This window comes from Phyllobates terribilis, unplaced genomic scaffold (assembly GCF_046119375.1).
Source record: "Phyllobates terribilis strain yellow unplaced genomic scaffold, ASM4611937v1 Scaffold_2__4_contigs__length_985480577, whole genome shotgun sequence".
In the NCBI taxonomy this organism is placed as follows: Eukaryota; Metazoa; Chordata; class Amphibia; order Anura; family Dendrobatidae; genus Phyllobates; species Phyllobates terribilis.
This window is the reverse complement of record NW_027362762.1, coordinates 671,988,588-672,002,699: the sequence shown is the minus strand read 5'-3', so window position 1 is coordinate 672,002,699 and position 14,112 is coordinate 671,988,588.

Genomic DNA, 14,112 nt, shown 5'->3' with positions numbered 1-14,112 from the left:
GGCAAGCAATTCCTGCATGTTCATTGGCTCTCTAAAGAGCACCAAACATGCAGGGTGGGGACCCAAGTTCCCACCCGAGCAACCAGGGAGGAGATGTAGGGTTGTGCTGAATAGTGGAGGGCTTTGTAGGTAAGAGTGATAAGTTTATATTGAACTCTGAATTGGATGTGCAACCAGTGCAATGACTGGCACAGGGAAGAGGCATTGGTGTATCGGTTTTTGAGGAATATTATCCTGGCTGCTGTGTTCAGGATGGATTGGAGAGGGGAAAGTTTGGAAAGAGGGAGACTGATTAGTAAAGAGTTGCAATAGTCCAGACGAGAATGAATAAGAGCTACAGTAAGATTTTTTACCGAGTCAAAGGTAAGAAAAGTTCTGATTCTAGAGATGTTTTTGAGGTGTAGATGACACAAGCGAGCGAGTGATTTGATGTGAGGAGTGAAGAAAGGATCTGAATCAAGTATGACCCCAAGACAGTGGGCATGTTGCTGTGGAATAATGGTGGAGCCACAAACGGAGATGGCAATATAATGCATAGGTAAGTTAGTGGAGTGAGGAAATAAGAGTAGTTCAGTTTTTGACAGATTCAATTTTAGATAGAGGGAGGACATAGTTTTAGAGACAGTGGAAAGACTATCACTGGTATTTTGTAATAATGCAGGGGTGATGTACAAAAAAGAGGTGTATAATTTGGTGTCATCAGCATAGAGATGGTACTGAAAACCGAATCTGCTGTTTGTTTGTCCAATAGGAGTGGTGTATAAGGAGAAAAGAAGGGCTCCTTGGACTGATTCTTGAGGAACCCTGACAATAAGGGGGAGGGGAGAAGAAGAGGAGCCAGCAAAAGACACAGTGAAGGAGCGGTCAGAGAGGTAGGAGGAGAACCAAGAGAGAACAGTGTCCTTGAGTCCAATAGAGTGGACCATAGTGTGTCTTCAAATGGTCTTCGAATGAACTTAAAAAATTATTACTCTCTCTCATCTTGCCTTGTTTTTCAGAAAAGTAGCCCATCACCTTCTAAACTAGGTAGGGGTATAGCTGACACATGGCTAAAACAAGATCTGAAGATGGAGGCAGCTGAAAAAAACATGATCTTGAAACATCATCTGGCAAGAAACAGCTATGATTCATTTATTTCTAAGTCTTTTGGAAATGATAACTAAAACTGCATTCATATAACTACTGAAATACAGACACATTTCACCTACAAATATAAGAAAAATAAGAACTGATGCCACACGATCCCTAGTATTACATACTGAACTGTTAAGAACTCTTTTATCTTGTGCTGGTTGTTATGGGTCACAAATAGTGATGAGCGAGTATGTTCGGTTAACAAGCATTCCTCACATGTATTAAAGCTGTCAAACAGTCGCAAATCATGCACACGGGAGTGATTCAAACATATCACTGAGTACACTGAAGATACTCAGTACTCGCCAGAGTATACTCGCCGAAAGGGTTAACCGAACATACTCGCTCATCACTAGTCACAAATGATCATCAAATTCTGAAGATTCCATCTAGGCAGAAATGCTCTAAGTCAAAAGTTACTGTGTTGCAAGCATTGATGCAAATCAGGTAAGCATGGGCAGGGCTGGTGTTAGGGGAGGGGAGTAAACGGGGCAATTACCCCCACGCTTTTAGGGGCCCCCAGTGTTTCTATTTTGAGGTTAAGACTGCTTAAGGACAGAGGAAACAGGAAAGTACACAAGGCCAGCATTAGGGGGATAGAGAGGGCAAACTGGGCAATTTCTCAGGGCCCTCACTTTTTTAGAGACCCCTTGTGTTTCTATTCCAAGGAACTGAAGAGGAGACATGCTGGTATGTATGCACATTTTGTGTATATACATGGGTATGTATGTGCTGTATTTATGTATATACATAAATACACTGCTCAAAAAATAAAGGGAACACTTAAACAACAGAATATAACTCCAAGTAAATCAAACTTCTGTGAAATCAAACTGTCCACTTAGGAAGCAACACTGATTTACAATCAATGTCACATGCTGTTGTGCAAATGGAATAGACAATAGATGGATATTATTGGCAATTATCAAGACACACTCAATAAAGGAGTGGTTCTGCCGGTGGGGACCACAGACTACATCTCAGTACCAATGCTTTCTGGCTGATGTTTTGGTCACTTTTGAATGTTGGTTGTGCTTTCACACTCGTGGTAGCATGAGACGAACTCTACAACCCACAGAAGTTGCTCAGGTAGTGCAGCCAGGATGGCACATCAATGCGAGCTGTGGCAAGAATGTTTGCTGTGTCTGTCAGCGTAGTGTCCAGAGGCTGAAGGCGCTACCAGGAGACAGGCCAGTACACCAGGAGACGTGGAGGGGGCCGTAGGAGGGCAACAACCCAGCAGCAGGACCGCTACTTCCGCCTTTGTGCAAGGAGGAACAGGAGGAGCACTGCCAGAGCCCTGCAAAATGACCTCCAGCAGGCAACAAATGTGCATGTGTCTGCACAAATGGTTAGAAACCGACTCCGTGCGGGTGGTATGAGGGCCCGACGTCCACAGATAGGGTTTGTGCTCACAGCCAAACACCGTGCAGGACGTTTTGCATTTGCCACAGAACACCAGGATTGGCAAAGTCGCCACTGGCGCCCTGTGCTCTCTACAGATGAAAGCAGGTTCACACTGAGCACATGTGACAGACGTGACAGAGTCTGGAGACGCCGTGGAGAGCGATCTGCTGCCTGCAACATCGTTCTGCATGACCGGTTTGGCAGTGGGTCAGTAATGGTGTGGGGTGGCATTTATTTGGAGGGCCGCACAGCCCTCCATGTGCTCGCCAGAGGTAGCCTGACTGCCATTAGGTACCAAGATGAGATCCTCAGACCCCTTGTGAGACCATATGCTGGTGCGGTTGGCCCTGGGTTCCTCCTAATGCAGGACAATGCCAAACCTCATGTGGCTGGAGTATGTCAGCAGTTCCTGCAAGATGAAGGCATTGAAGCTATGGACTTGCCCGTCCATTCCCCAGACCTGAATCCGATTGAGCACATCTGGGACATCATGTCTCTCTCCATCCACCAACGTCACGTTGCACCACAGACTGTCCAGTAGTTGATGGATGCTTTAGTCCAGGTCCATCCGCAAGCTCATCTGGAGCATGCCCAGGTGTTGTAGGGAGGTCATACAGGCACGTGGAGGCCACACACAATACTGAGCCTCATTTTGACTTGTTTTAAGGACATTACATCAAAGTTGGATCAGCCTGTAGTGTGTTTTTCCACTTTAATTTTGGGGTTGACTCCAAATCCAGGCCTCCATTGGTTAATAAATTTCATTTCCATTGATGATTTTTGTGTGATTTTGATGTCAGCACTTTCAACTTTGTTCAGAACAACGTATTCAATGAGAATATTTCATTCATTCAGATCTAGGATGTGTTATTTGAGTGTTCCCTTTATTTTTTTGAGCAGTGTATATATGTGCAGTATGTGTGTGTACATACATGTGTATGTATGTGCAGTGTGTGTCTTTACATATGTATTTCCAGTGTGTGTATGTATTTGCACTGCACATCGACCAATATGTGCTGTTAATGATCGTTCTAACCCCATTGCTCTTTGTCAACATGTGTAAAGAGGCCTGTACAAAAGTGCGAGATGACTATATGAATACAGTCGATGGCGCTCATTTAAATGTCTCAAATCGGCCTCTGTAAATGCAACCTTAATGTTTTTGTGTGATGGTGCAATATGTTTCCACTTGGGGCTCCACTTTTAACGTTTAACTGACCATCAGAAAAGGCTTTAACCAGCCCTGTGAGTGTGCTTTGTTCCTCATTGAGAGAAACAGTTATTGAGTTAGAGTGAAGGAGATACTGCAAAGGAGATTATTTTTCACAAGCCCAAATTGAGTGAAATCAGTGTTGACTAATTTGCCTGTGTTCAAGATGATTATATGAAACCATTAATTGTGATGGATGCCTCTCAGAGATTAAAGTCTACTTGAATTATTGCTGGTACCTGCTTACATTCCGTCTACCGTCCTTGAGTGAGGATTCACTCTGTCCACCAAGGGCAAGTGTACAGTGCTGGCCAAATGTATTGGCACCCCTGCAATTCTGTCAGATGATATTCAGTTTCTTCCTGAAAATGATTGCAATCACAAATTCTTTGGTATTATTATCTTCATTTAATTTGCTTGCAAGGAAAAAACGCCAAAGAGAATGAAGCAAAAATCAAATCATTGATCATTTCACACAAAACTCCAAAAAAGGGCTGGACAAAAGTATTGGCACCCTCAGCCTAGTACTTGGTTGCCCAACCTTTAGCCAAAATAACTGCGAACAACCGCTTCCGGTAACAATCAATGAGTTTCTTACAATGCTCTGCTGGAATTGTAGACCATTCTTCTTTGGCAAACTGCTCCAGGTCCCTGATATTTGAAGGGTGCCTTCTCCAAACTGCCATTTTGAGATCTCTCCACAGGTGTTCTATGGGATTCAGATCTGGACTCATTGCTGGCTACCTAAGAAGTCTCCAGTGGTTTCTCTCAAACCATTTTATAGTGCTTTTGGAAGTGTGTTTTGGGTCATTGTCCTGCTGGAAGACCCATGACCTCTGAGGGAGACCCAGCTTTCTCACACTGGGCCCTACATTATGCTGCAAAATTTGTTGGTAGTCTTCAGACTTCATAATGCCATGCACACGGTCAAGCAATCCAGTGCCAGAGGCAGCAAAGCAACCCCAAAACATCAGGGAACCTCCGCCATGTTTGACTGTAGGGACCGTGTACTTTTCTTTGAATGCCTCTTTTTTTTCCTGTACACTCTATGTTGATGCTTTTTCCCAAAAAGCTCTACTTTTGTCTCATCTGACCAGAGAACATTCTTCCAAAACATTTTAGGCTTTCTCAGGTAAGTTTTGGCAAACTCCAGCCTGGCTTTTTTATGTCTCGGGGTAAGAAGTGGGGTCTTCCTGGGTATCCTACCATACAGTCCCTTTTCATTCAGACGTCGACGGATAGTACGGGTTGACACTGTTGTAGCCTCGGACTGCAGGGCAGCTTGAACTTGTTTGGATGTTAGGCGAGGTTCTTTATCCACCATCTGCACAATCTTGCGTTGAAATCTCTCGTCAATTTTTCTTTTCCATCCACATCTAGGGAGGTTAGCCACAGTGCCATGGGCTTTAAACTTCTTGATGACACTGCGCACGGAAGACACAGGAACATTCAGGTCTTTGGAGATGGACTTGTAGCCTTGAGATTGCTCATGCTTCCTCACAATTTGGTTTCTCAAGTCCTCAGACTGTTCTTTGGTCTTCTTTCTTTTCTCCATGCTCAATGTGGTACACACAAGGACACAGGACAGAGGTTGAGTCAACTTTAATCCATGTTAACTGGCTGCAAGTGTGATTTAGTTATTGCCAACACCTGTTAGGTGCCACAGGTAATTTACAGGCGCTGTAAATTACACGAATTATAGAAGCATCACATGATTTTTCAAAGGGTGCCAATACTTATGTCCACCCCGTTTTTTAGGTTTGGTGTGGAATTATATCCAATTTGGCTTTAGGACAATTCTTTTTGTGTTTTTTTCATTGAAGACAAATTAAATGAAGAGAATAATATCAAAGAATTTGTGATTGCAATCATTTTCAGGAAGAGACTGAGTATTATCTGACAGAATTGCAGGGGTGCCAATACTTTTGGCCAGCACTGTATAAATGGAATTTAATGGAGCACACAACCCATGCACACCTGTTACAGTCCAGTATGGTTTTATTATCTGGTCCTTTTATGATTTTACTTCTGTGACTTTCAGTAGAACCCTTGGTGGTTTAGAAAATGCACTAATAATATGGACAGTAAAATCTAATTTATATGTGGCTTATACTCGGGATCAAACATGGTTGCTAATATATTGCAATATTCTTCAAATCCTAGAATTCTACCAATCTCCACACTGACAGTCTCCATACTATGCTTGTTGACTTCTCTGTCCCTGCATCTGCTGTGTCTCTAGTCTTGATTGATGATGTTATCTACATAGTCTATTGTTCCTGCGTAGCCCTTGTTCCCTAATGTGCAGGCATGAGACTTGAACAGACTATATTTATCCCAGAGACGATCTTAGCCATGTAAATGAAGGCTTCAATCTAAGGGATAACATTTCTCCTTGAGGAGAGCGACATGCCTGACATGCCAGTGTAAGGAGACTAATAAGCCAGGCAATGCTCCTCTGGATAATTATATATGCAAATTGCCTCTTCAGAGAGAAAGAACATTTCATGGCTCATATGTCCTGGTTTGGTTTTTACACTAAGACATATGACAAGGCTTATTAAAGGGTTGATATTGATTTTTTAGAATTGTTACGTCCAATAGATGTCATTAGAGTCTAAGTTCTATTTCTCTCTAAAGAGGCAATTTGAATATTTAATTTCCCAGAGAACCATTGCATAGCTTAAAAGCCTCCTTACACTGCCATGTTAGACATGTTACTCTTCACAAGCAGAAATGTTACCCCTTAGAACCTAGTCAGGAACCTTTCATGCAGCCAGATCAGATCTCATGCTTTGCACTGATGAGGGGGAACACTCCGAAACACTGTCTGCAAATTGAGATTCTGTTTGGCTTTTATTGTAAGTCATATGGCATGGTTCATTAAAGGGTCGATATTGACTTTTAGGATTGGTACTTCCAATAAGTGGCACTTGAGGTCAAGTCCTCTTTCACTCTAAAGAGGCAATTCGCATATTGAAGCCTGCAGAGACAGTGTTGCAGAGATAGAGGAGGTGTAAAGCACAGTGCACAGATGTCCATTGAACTGCACGGCGCCATACTATATGGAGAAGAACAATTATAAAAGGCATTTTCTTAGGTAAGCAGGGCGTTTTGATTTTATGAATGGGTTCCCAGAGTGCTAATATAGAAACCACAAGGGTAGTGGATACAGTTTATACAGGGAAAATATAGCAAAAAGTTAAATTCATTAAAAGGCACATGTCTTTTTGCAAATTTGATGCCTCCTTGGTTGTCTAAAGGACAGAATTGCAAATCAATGCCTACTCATAGCAGATATAACTCACACCAGAAATTTAAAATGTGCGCAAATTTTTGGCAATCATTAAAGCAAATCTGTTAGATCATGGTTGACAAAGCTTCTTTATAATAAACTGCAAACCTTCCTCGTGCCTGCTTATTGCTGCTGTTAATCTCTAAACGACGTTATCAGTTTCTGACAGTGACATTTAAGCACCGCAATCTGGCCCGTATATCAATTTGAGCAGCCAACAGCTTAATATTGATGCACTAGCAGGGAACCAATGGGTAACTATGACAGCTGGGGTCTGACTAAATGTCCCCATGCCTGTCATGTGATCTCCCCAGTGATATCCTGCATGTAGCTGGTCATCATAGAAGACAGTAATATTGACTGTATAACAGCAATGCTGTTGTATTTCTGTATATACTAGAAGTGTTCAGATGATTGCATGTTCAAGTCCCCCAAGGGGACTAATATAGTAAAAAGTAAGGAAAAAAACTTAAAAAAATCACCCATTTAACACTATATAAATGTAAAAAATAAATATACTGTACATATTTGGTATCAATGTGCTCAGAAAAGTCCAGTCTATGAAAATATAAAATTAAAAAACCTGATATATAGAAACTGTAAGCATTAAAAAAAATTGAAATACCAGAATTGCGGGAATTTTGTTGATGCAACACCACGAAAACAAGCAATAAGAAGAGATCAAAGCTTTGTATATAAAAAAAAAATAGTATCAATAAAAACATCCAGTTACCGCGCAAAAAATGAGCCTTCATGCAGTTCCATCCACTGAAAAATAAAAATATTACAGATTTTGCAAAATAGTGATTCAAAAAAATTTTTTTTTAAATTAATTTATGATTTTTTTTTCATCATTTAAATAAAAAAAATGTATGCAAGTTTGGTATTGTCGTAATCGTTCTGACCTGGACAATCACATTTACCGGTCACTTGCAGAATGAATGCCAAGAAAACAAAACCCAAAAAGAACAATTGTGGAAATGCAATTTCACTTCCCTTGGATTTTTTTCCCCTTTTTCCAGTAAAACTTTTGATAAAATGGATGGAGTCATTCAAAAGAACAACTAGTCAGTCACTTAAAAAACAAGACTTTGACATGGCTTTGTCTTTGGGAAAATGTAAAAGTTATGGCTCTAGGAAGAAGGGGAGGGAAAAATAAAAGAATATGTTTTAAGATAACAAAATATAAAAATGTACAATACACTATAGAAGTGAACATGCTAAGAACTAAAATTAAATAAAGTGTATGGATTATTTAATTTTTCATTTAGGTCTTTAAACCTTTTGTCTTCCATTTCTACAGTACAATAGAAATTTGTATACCATATCTAACCTTAATGATTTAGTTTTCAGTATATATTATTATTAATAAGAAGAAGAAGAATAAGGAGAATAATAAAAATAATATTATTATAATATTATTATATTATTCATTTTATTATTTATTATTTATTTGGTATTATTTATTATTTGTGTATTATTTATTATTGTTAATTATTATTAGTAGTAATATTGTTACTTTTTTAATTATTATGATTTTGGATATTAATATTTGGTGGTCATTGATATACTCTTCATTTGAAATGAACAGGCTAAGATTCATGAAATGTACATTAAGGATTAACACATCACAGATTGTATTAAAAAAGAAGCCTAAGGTGGTGTGTAATGGACTGCACAACTAAGTAAAAATAAACAGACTATGAAATTGACCTCAAAGGAATTCATTGTTCCAACCTCCATGTGAGTAACGTTGATGCCCTTTAAACTACAAAAAGAACATCAGTGGATGGGAAGCTTTGTGAGTAAATGACCTTTAGCTATTCAGATAGGGGGACATCTAACATAGTGCTTTTTAACTTGCTTTTTGCGAAAATGACAACATATCCCTGTGCAGGTTTTATCTACTTGCACAACAAAACACTTTCTTGTATAATGTATTTAATTCCTACCAGTCAATAACACCAACTAGAGAAAGCTAAATAACTATTTTAAAATACTTTATTTAATTTTACTTTGAAATCAAAGAATTAACCTGCAGATCCTGGACTCCTCAACATTATCGACCTATGTAGGGCAGAGGTACCTTTGGGCTCAGTCAGACTCATGACCCAGGTGTTACTGCAACGTCCACCACGATAGTTCTGCATTTGCTTGGTAAGATAAAGATACTGTTTAACAAGATTATTCTACTGCAAAATGAGATTTGTTTTTCTTTTGTTTTTTTTTCCACTGTGTAAAATCAAGTGGATACAGCTAATCGATAGTGATGAATGAATCTAATAGCTTCAACTCAAATTTGTGTTGAATTTTTATGAATTTGCTGAACTCAGAGAATTCAAACAACTTGTGATTCACAATCCACTGCCACTTTGCACATCGCAGAAGATTACACCATACAGTGAAGGCGTAATGGTCTCAGGTGCATCTGGTGGACTTTCCCATAATTCCTTTTGCTATGAAATCACATGGTATACAACAGCCAATTAGAAGGGACTATCATAGCCTGTATAAAAGCACAAGGAGGAAATGCAGCAACCACTCTCTGGTGGATCTTGATAGTGAAAGGACATCATAACTCACAGCTTAGCTATAGTGATATAAAATCAATGCCATAAACCCCTGAGGAAATGGGGGCTCACAATTTAAATTCCCTGTCAATATATCTTCAGGATGTGGGAGGAAACCCCAAAAATACTGAGGGAAACATACAAACTTCTTGAAGATGTTGTTCTTGAGAAATTTGGCTAAAACATTCAAATGAGAATTTAACAAATACAAACTTTTAATTCTGTGTTCATCTGGTTCACAAAGTGTATGTCAAAAACTACAGAATTTTTGCACACCAGTTTTACTAGAAAATTTTAAATATGTACATTCCACACCAATGTTGTCGGTTTCTTTCAGGAAGAGGAGAATTGTCATTCAAAACAGTAACAAAAATAATTCTGGAGCACTAAAGTATAGTCCATAAAATTGAAATTGCAAAATCAAAAAGGAAAATCACAAGATGAATAGATGTTAATGATATGCAAATGATGAAATCTAAACAAATTTTCAAATAAACTCGATCTATTCAGTATCAAGTAGGAGCGGAAAATGCCGAAATGCATGCACTTACACACCTTGGTATGCTATCAATGAAGTTAATAATGGTTGTCTGGGGAGTGTTCTGCAATGCTGAATGTACTTGGGCAAGTAAATCTCAAGGTCTACTAATGGAATCTACGTTTGCTATTGTTGACTAAAAACTTCCCAGATGTGCTCTATGAGAGGCAAGTTCGTAGATGCTTGTCTAGGATGTAAGCATATTTATGCCAGGTGGGCTGCTCACAGTAGCATGAGCAATGTGCATTCTGGCATTGTTGTATTGGTATCAACTCCTGGGACCCTTTTACATTCCCTTGTAAAAGCCTCTTCATGGTGTTGCCCATTTGGTGTCCAAACTAATATCCAACTATGAATTCCACAATTGTTCCTTCTGAGTGTTGCAATTTCAATGTTTAGGAGAGTATGTATGGAAAAGTAGTAAAGACATTAGAGCATTCAGCAGATTGGATCTGTAGTCATGAAAATCAGTCCTGTTTGCTATCCAAGCCTCCAGTGTGCTGTAAAAGAGGTTATAAAGGACTGCAGGTGGCTTTTCCTCACCCAACCTTACATTTGTCAAAATGAATCAGGTATGGATCTGTACTGATTTTCATTAATGTAGTTGAAGCCAATGATTAAATATGCTATAGCATTTGCTTTTCTGTCCAATATAACAATTGATTAAAGAAATAAATGTTCCAGCTCCAAAAACTAAATTATTTAAAAATTTCTTAGAAAATTTTATTTGAGAAAAATTCTTTTAAAAACAGACAGGATACAAGGGCCGCAGTGGCTAATGCCATGTAACAACCATACAAAAAATGCACAGAGAAGAGGATAATAGGCTACGCGTTTCGACTGCAACTGCAGTCTTTATCCCAGCTATATAACAATTGTAAAAACATTAAAGGGATTGGCCCCTTACTATTATCAATGCAGCTTTCCACATGAACTGAGCAGCACTTCTGTCTCTAAAATGGTTGCTAATGGAAACTAGTGACCAAACTAGTGACCAAACTAGTGTAAAACATCTCACAAGGGAAAGTGGCTTTTTATTGTTGGATGCTGATGGACTGGACAGATCACATGACCTTCAACCATTAGTCATTATATGGGTAGAAATGTTAATCAATTTGTGAAGAAACCTGCACTGTCAAAAGAAAGTGACCAACCCCTTTGGTAGCAGATTGTACAGGTTATAGGATATCTCAAGTAATGGACATAACAGCAGGATATTGACAATACATCAAAATTGAGACGCTATAAAGGAAAGCATTCCATATAGCAAAGTCCCACTAAGGTTCTTGGCATATTGGAAGACATAAGCAAAGCTAAAATAAATGAACTGGAGTATAAGTTGGCACACATACAATGTGTAGGAGCATGTTGGCCATTAAACAGACAAACCTAACATAAAATCAAAATAATCATATACCCTACTGTAAGTAAGTAAAAAGCAATTATGCATGTAAATAATGAAAGTTATTGAACCTGTTCTACGCCCAGGTGGCGAGCATTTTTATTGGTATATTGTCTCCCATGCTGGTATGTGCTGCCCCCATCCTGGTATTTGTGCTGCCCCCTTCCTGTCCAGACCATCCTATCCTGGTATGCATGGCATCCCTCATCCCCAATCCTGGTATGCATGGCACCCATCATCCCTAACCTGGTATGCATGGCACCTCTCACCCCCAATCCTGGTATGCATGGCACCCCTCACCCCCAATCCTGGTATGCATGGCACCCCTCACCTACAATCCTAGCATGCATGGCACCCCTCACCCCCAATCCTGGTATGAATGGCGCCAGTCAACCCCAATCCTGGAAGCCATGGCACCCCTCACCCCCAATCCTAGTATGCATGGCACTCCTGATCCCCAATCCCGGTATGCATGGCACCCCTCATCCCCAATCCTGGTATGCATGGAACCCCTCATCCCCAATCCTGGTATGCATGGCACCCCTCATCCCCAATCCTGGTATGCATGGCACCCCTCATCCCCAATCCTGGTATGCATGGCACCCCTCATCCCCAGTCCTGGTATGCATGGCTCCCTCATCCCCAATTCTGATATGCATGGCTGCCTCATCCCCAATCCTGATATGCATGGCACCGCTCATCCCCAATCCTGGTATGCATGGCACCCCTCATCCCCATTCCTGGTATGCATGGCTCCCTCATCCCCAATCCTGGTATGCATGGCACCCCTCACCCCCAATCCTGGCATGCATGTTACCCCTCAACCCCAATCCTGAAAGGCATGGCACCCCTCATCCCCAATCCTGGTATGCATGGCACCCCTCACCCACAACCTGATATGCATGGCACCCCTCACCCCCATCCTGGTATGCATGGCACTCCTCATCCCTATCCTGGTATGCATGGCACCCCTCATCCCCAATCCCAGTATGCATGGCATCCCTCATCCCCAATCCCAGTATGCACGGCACCCCGCATCCCCAATCCTGGAAGGCGTGGCAACCCTCACCTCCAATCCAGGTATGCATGGCACTCCTCATCCCCAATCCTGGTATGCATGGTATCCCTCATCCTGGTATGCATGGCACCCCATCCCTCATCCTGGTATGCATGGCACCCCATCCCTCATCCTGGTATACATGGTACCCCGCATTCCTATCCTGGTATGTATGGTACCCCTCATCCCTATTCTGGTATGCATGGTACCCCTCATCCCTATTCTCGTATGCATGGCCCCTCATCCCCCAATAATGGTATGTGTGGTACCCCTCATCCCCCAATCCTGGTATGCATGATCTCCTCACCCCCAAATCCTGGTATGCATTGTCCCCACACACACCAATCCTGGTATGCATGGTTCCCTCACCCCAAAATCCTGGTATGCATGATACCCTCACCCCACAATCCTGGTATGTGTGGTTCCCTCAGCCCCCAATCCAGGTATGTGTGGCCCCCTCATCCCTTTCATGCTGTACACACATACAAAAAAATAAACACTTATACTCACCTTTCTTCCCTGTGCTCCAGCACTGTGGTGTCCTGTTCTGCTGGAGGTCGGGGGAGGAGTGCAGTGCCGGAGCACCCTATGTCCGACGCCATGTTGCTGAAGACACACTGCAAATGTGTCTTTAGTAAAATGGCGCAGGATAGCGCTATGCGCATACGCCAATCCGACACCTCACTCCTGCCTCGGTCTCTGGCAAAGAGTGAGGTGCCACGGCAGCGCTCCTCCCGATCAGGTAAGTATGTAAGTATGGCGACGGAGATCGCGGTATACGTTCAGTGTCTACGCATACCGCGATCTCCGGCACCATACACTCCTCTTACCTGTAACGGCTGGATGTGCGTCACGCATGCGCAGTCTATAAAGGCTTCAGAGAGAGACACGCTCACCAGATATGCATGTTTAAGCTCATTTCTTTGCCATATCTCCAGAAAATGGTATCGTATGGAAGGTGAAACTTCATTGGAGTAATGTGACACCTAGTGAGAACCATTTAGAATCTCACCCAAATTCTAACATATTTAGAGTCTTGTTTAATGGCTAGTAATATTCTACAGGTTTCCTCAAAAGTAGAGAGCAGTAAGAATTGCACAAGCATTTCATTATCTCCAAACTGAAAGTGAAGATTAAACAAGAACCACAGGACAGATTTCATCAACCAAGGAATCATTTTAATCAGTGTAATGGCGCCAACCTGACAGTGTATGTAGTTTACTGAGCACAATCCTGCTGACAGGTGCGCTTTAAACACTATATTGCACTTTTTCATGTTTGAGGTTAATTCATCATTACCTTGGCTAGATTATTCGCATTCAGATATAACCTGACCCTATGTTTTTACAATATTGTGTAAAAACAATTTTTTCACTTTGGTACCATCTTGTGGCTATACCATATTATTGTCTAATCCTACCTCTTGCGATCAGGATTTATTGTGACTGTACATACCTTGTCTATTAACTTTGGTATATGGTGTTACTACTAATTACTCC